At 36.4% G+C, this 5,527-nt stretch overlaps 1 long non-coding RNA gene across 1 annotated transcript; it reads left to right on the top strand.

Moving 5' to 3' along the window:
* Positions 1–17: 17 nt before the first annotated feature.
* Positions 18–902, top strand: LOC113474890. Its single transcript, XR_003396597.1, has 2 exons — positions 18–85; positions 207–902. It is a non-coding gene; the product is annotated as an uncharacterized LOC113474890 (long non-coding RNA).
* Positions 903–5,527: the final 4,625 nt, after the last annotated feature.

The following is a 5,527-nucleotide window of genomic DNA, read 5'->3' as shown; positions in this document are numbered from 1 at the left end:
GAAAGTTGCACCATTAATAACAAGAAAAGCACACCCATTAGAGAAAGCCTATACCAGCTGAAGTTAGACTTGCCATAACTTTAAGGTAGGTTTCTCCTGGTTAATTTTAGTGGGTTTTCTCCTGGTTAATTTTAGTGGGTAACAAAAAAGCACACCCATTAGAGAAAGCCTATACCTGCTGAAGTTAGATTTGCCATAACTTTAAGGTAGGTTTCTCCTGGTTAATTTTAGTGGGTATGTTTTAAGTAACTGTATTTTACTAAATTAAACAACATTTGATTAGTTGCTGTCGAAAGTTGCACCATTAATAACAAAAAAGCACACCCATTAGAGAAAGCCTATACCAGCTGAAGTTAGACTTGCCATAACTTTAAGGTAGGTTTCTCCTGGTTAATTTTAGTGGGTATGTTTTAAGTAACTGTATTAAACTAAATTACCACGAGCCACAACCAATTAGAATTTGTTTTGCAATCAGAGAGTGGGTGGAGATATATTCCAAGAACCAGAATATAATTTGGTTAAAGAAATGATCATCAGACGGACATTTTCGAATGTACCCACCAACATTTGATTAGTTGCTGTCGAAAGTTGCACCATTAATAACAAAAAAGCACACCCATTAGAGAAAGCCTATACCAGCTGAAGTTAGACTTGCCATAACTTTAAGGTAGGTTTCTCCTGGTTAATTTTAGTGGGTAACAAAAAAGCACACCCATTTTGGTTAAAGAAATGATCATCAGACGGACATTTTCGAATGTACCCCACCAACATTTGATTAGTTGCTGTCGAAAGTTGCACCATTAATAACAAGAAAAGCACACCCATTAGAGAAAGCCTATACCAGCTGAAGTTAGACTTGCCATAACTTTAAGGTAGGTTTCTCCTGGTTAATTTTAGTGGGTTTTCTCCTGGTTAATTTTAGTGGGTAACAAAAAAGCACACCCATTAGAGAAAGCCTATACCAGCTGAAGTTAGACTTGCCATAACTTTAAGGTAGGTTTCTCCTGGTTAATTTTAGTGGGTATGTTTTAAGTAACTGTATTAAACTAACTGTCTGAGCAGCATTTCCATTAAAATCCAATTTAATCAGACCAAATCCTGGAAGCTCCTTACCAGAAGTAAAAAATATTCAATTATACACTATTATTCAGAGCAAGAAGAATAATTGAAAACACAGTTGGTACTTTGGTTACACGTTGGCGGATTTTCAAAGGACCAATTATTGCAGAAACTGAAACAGCAGTGGCGATTACAAAGGCAGCATGTTGCTTGCACAACTTTTTGCAAATGAAAATCCGAAGACAATTGCGAGTGAAAGCCAGTATTCGAAACTGGATTTATTGTTTTTTTGACATGCATTCAAAGTATATAGAGGGTATCTATTCAAGTACAGTGGCGGTGGGTGCATTAAAATATATTCTGACATACAAATTCAGTCAAGATCACCTGGAACTCTTTTCTGTGCCATTCGTTCAGCTGGTGGGTTTAACAATAATCCAACTGTACAGCAGTTCATCGCAGCCTACAAACGACTCTTAGTGCGAAGTGGATATTCTGACATACAAATTCAGTCAAGATCACCTGGAACTCTTTTCTGTGCCATTCGTTCAGCTGGTGGGTTTAACAATAATCCAACTGTACAGCAGTTCATCGCAGCCTACAAACGACTCTTAGTGCGAAGTGGCATTACAAATATTGGAAACTGTATCCCTCAAGACAACACAGATATATTGGATGCGCTTGACAAATATAAGGGAACAAAAATATGAATCCCTTCGTTTCACTGGCGTCGATTCATATGGTGCAGGGTATGCAGGCCTGAATTTTGCAGAGGTTGCAGCAAACCCCTCCTGTATTTTCCAATAAAAGCAAAGTATTCCTAAGGTGCAGGGTATGCAGGCCTGAATTTTGCAGAGGTTGCAGCAACCCCTGTATTTTCCAATAATAAAGCATCAGCTGGTGGGTGTAACAATAATCCAACTGTACAGCAGTTCATCGCAGCCTACAAACGACTCTTAGTGCGAAGTGGCATTACAAATATTGGAAACTGTATCCCTCAAGACAACACAGATATATTGGATGCGCTTGACAAATAGGAAGGGATTCGATCCCTTCCTTTCACTGGCGTCGATTCATATGGTGCAGGGTATGCAGGCCTGAATTTTGCAGAGGTTGCAGCAACCCCTGTATTTTCCAATAATAAAGCAAAGTATTCCTAAAATCTTCTTAAATAAATAGATTTAACTTTATCAAATATTTACTTTATAGTAAGCTACGCAATGCCTTAATTTTTCTCAACGTATAAACGTGGTTATTTGTGTACCCTGCTCGGCTACGTGTGACGTCAGACAAATCGTCTGTTAAAACGAAAGGAAATCATGGCGGCAATGTTCCTTTGATCGGTGATAGGGGAACACAGCTTTGATCGTGTGTTGTAAAACATGATTGACGCATGTTCAATCAATTTTGTTTTTTCCTTGAATTTGGTTAAAATGTTTAGCTTTGATCGTGTGTTGTAAAACATGATTGACGCATGTTCAATCAATTTTGTTTTTTCCTTGAATTTGGTTAAAATGTTTATTTCAAACTTCGTTGCGTCCGTCAACCAGCACAAAATTGTTACTTGTTCAATTGTGATGCGAACAACTTTTTTGTTGCGCAATTAGAAGTTAAACTCACTCACATATTGCATTACAAACAATATTGTAACGTCACTTCATTGCGTCCGTCAACCAGCACAAAATGGTTACGTGTTCAATTGTGATGCAAACAACTTTTTTGTTGCGCAATTAGAAGTTAAACTCACTCACATATTGCATTACAAACAATATTGTGACGCAGAGAATTAAGTATGGTATTGCGCAATGCTGCTCCATTATCGATTACTATTATTTCAAAAATTTCAGGGTTTATTGAGTCGAGTTAAGTGTTGTAAAAGAAAAATGAGTAAAAGAAAACGAAATCTGCAGCCAAATTTGTTTGCATTTTATCCCACAGCCCAACGATCAGACAGTTCAGCTTCAATCAGTGAGGTAACGGACAATACAGATAATGAACCAGAAATAAATATTAGTGAAGCACATATGTTAAGTCGGCCTGCACGTAAGCCTGGTAATCGTACTTTCCCTGGGTGTGCTACGATAAAATTAGCGATGTAGCACGATGTGAGAAGTCTGCACTTGGGCGTTCAACACAGTTGTGTAACTGAACGCACATTTAATGCCTTGAAACACCGATATACTTGCTGGATAGAGGGATTCTACGACTGGCGAAAAGGTAGAGCAGCTATAAGAAAGCACGGGTCGAGTGAGATTCACAGGGAGTGTGTTTCTGTCAAGTTAAACGATTCCTCGCGGGCAGCTGATTTAGTAACTGATATATCAGTTAGTAAAATGAAAGAAAACAGGATTGCCTTAAATGCTCTTTTCGATGCTATATGCTTTTTGGGAAGACAGGGGTTGGCATTGAGAGGTCACATGGAGGAAAATTCAAATTTAGTACAAAGTTTAAAATTATTAGGAAAATACAACAACGATACTGTAAAAAATTGGCACAGAGACGTCAAAACCATGCTTGCCTGCTTAAGCACAATGGCACAGAGACGTCAAAACCATGCTTGCCTGCTTAACATTTTTAAGGAGCACTGCGACATTCTGGACAAATCTAACATCATTAAAGAGTGGATCTCCCGCACAGCTACAAGGAAAAACACATTTTACATTTTCAACTAGAGTTGAGCCTTTCGTACTTGTTTAGTTTCGTTAACTTCGTTAATGGATACAAATTTCAAAAGCAGTCCCAATATGGTGCCTGCTGGCTAGTTATGTAATCGTATTATGTTTTACGTGCGTTTACAATAGTTTCGTTAACTTCGTTAATGGATACAAATTTCAAAAGCAGCCCCAATATGGTGCCTGCTGGCTAGTTATGTAAGCGTATTATGTTTTACGTGCGTTTACAATCTGGTGTAATGTGTGAATATATTTTTATTATGTAGTCTCTAATGTATGATGCATTTGTTTGATAAGTTCTATAGGCTTTTCTACTTTCTTTCCGCTTGTTTTTTTTTTAAACCAGGTCTTTCTCCTTTTTCAATTTTTTTTTGTGACAAATTTGTTGTTGTTTTTTGGCTTTCTGGATGTTTAACTTTGTCTGCAACAGTTTTAAACTAATGTTATCGACCTGCTGATCTATTTTACTAGCTTCCTCCATTCTTTCTGAATCACTATCTTTCGTAGGGAGGGATAAATTATGGGGTTCTCTTGAACATAACCTGGTATGATATGAACATTGCTTCTAAAGGAATTTATTTCTCAAGAGAAGGCCTATTTGAAACTTACGAGCATTTGATTGATTTTTGATGAAATATTTATGTTGTAGGAAATGTGGGGGATACAAACTTTCCAATCTTTTAGTACCAAACTTTCTTGAACTGAAAGAGCATTTAAAATTATGTGTCATAGATTTGAAGTAAACAAAGTTTTGAGTTTGCTTTAAACATACCTTTTATTTCATCAACAGTTATGTATCCCTCAACACTGTCTTTTAGTTGTTTTAGTTGCTGCATTGCAAATTTATCTTTATCCCCGATGAATTTGAAAGTTTATCCCCGATGAATTTGAAACCATATTTCAAAAAAACACGTTAAATTTGAACTTTTTGTTTTTAACTAATAACTATAACATGGAAAATTAGTTGGATTTATCAACTATGGTGGGAAAAACTATATATTGTGTAACAAACAAATTAACAAAGGTGTGCTTTTTCATACCTGTACTGTTGCAGAGTTTTTGAAGATGGTAGAGTCAATACCCCAAAAGTTTTAAGTTGATTGTATGCAGCAGGGGATCGTGCATACAGCTCGATCGCCCACCGTATCACATCTGGGTGATATCGTCTCTGCTTGGGAGATGTCTTTGCATTTTGGCATTGATTTGAAAAAAACATTTTTTGCCAATCATTCATCTCATCATTTTCTTTATGATATAATTCCTAGTAGGTAGGGTCGTTTTAGAAAGATGGTTAATGAATATCCGAATATCCGTACTCACAATTATGTCATTGTGTGTGTCTTCATCCACAGTCACTAAATCATCATCTTGCACATTTTCCAATGAAGTATACTTTTGTTGTACTTTGTTTTGTCACAAGGGTAGCCTTTGCCCACCAACCTAAACTGTAACATTGTTTATTGTATTATATTCATCATGATTTCATGATATATATTACAATAAATTATATCTTTCTTTGTATTATATCAACATCACCAATTTCTTACCAATTCCATTTGGTGAACGTATGAATGTTTTCAAGTCCATTGAATCACCACACCACGATTGTAAATGGTGAACTTTTGTATTTTTTGTTGGCATTAGTTGGATTTATCAACTATGGTGGGAAAAACTTCTTACCAATTCCATTTGGTGAACGTATGAATGCTTTCAAGTCCATTGAATCACCACACCACGATTGTAAATGGTGAACTTTTGTATTTTTTGTTGGCATTAGTTGGATTGTATATATTGTG

The sequence above is a fragment of the Ciona intestinalis genome, unplaced genomic scaffold (genome assembly GCF_000224145.3).
Source record: "Ciona intestinalis unplaced genomic scaffold, KH HT000018.2, whole genome shotgun sequence".
Taxonomy (NCBI): Eukaryota; Metazoa; Chordata; class Ascidiacea; order Phlebobranchia; family Cionidae; genus Ciona; species Ciona intestinalis.
This window is presented reverse-complemented; position numbering and strand designations above follow the sequence as displayed.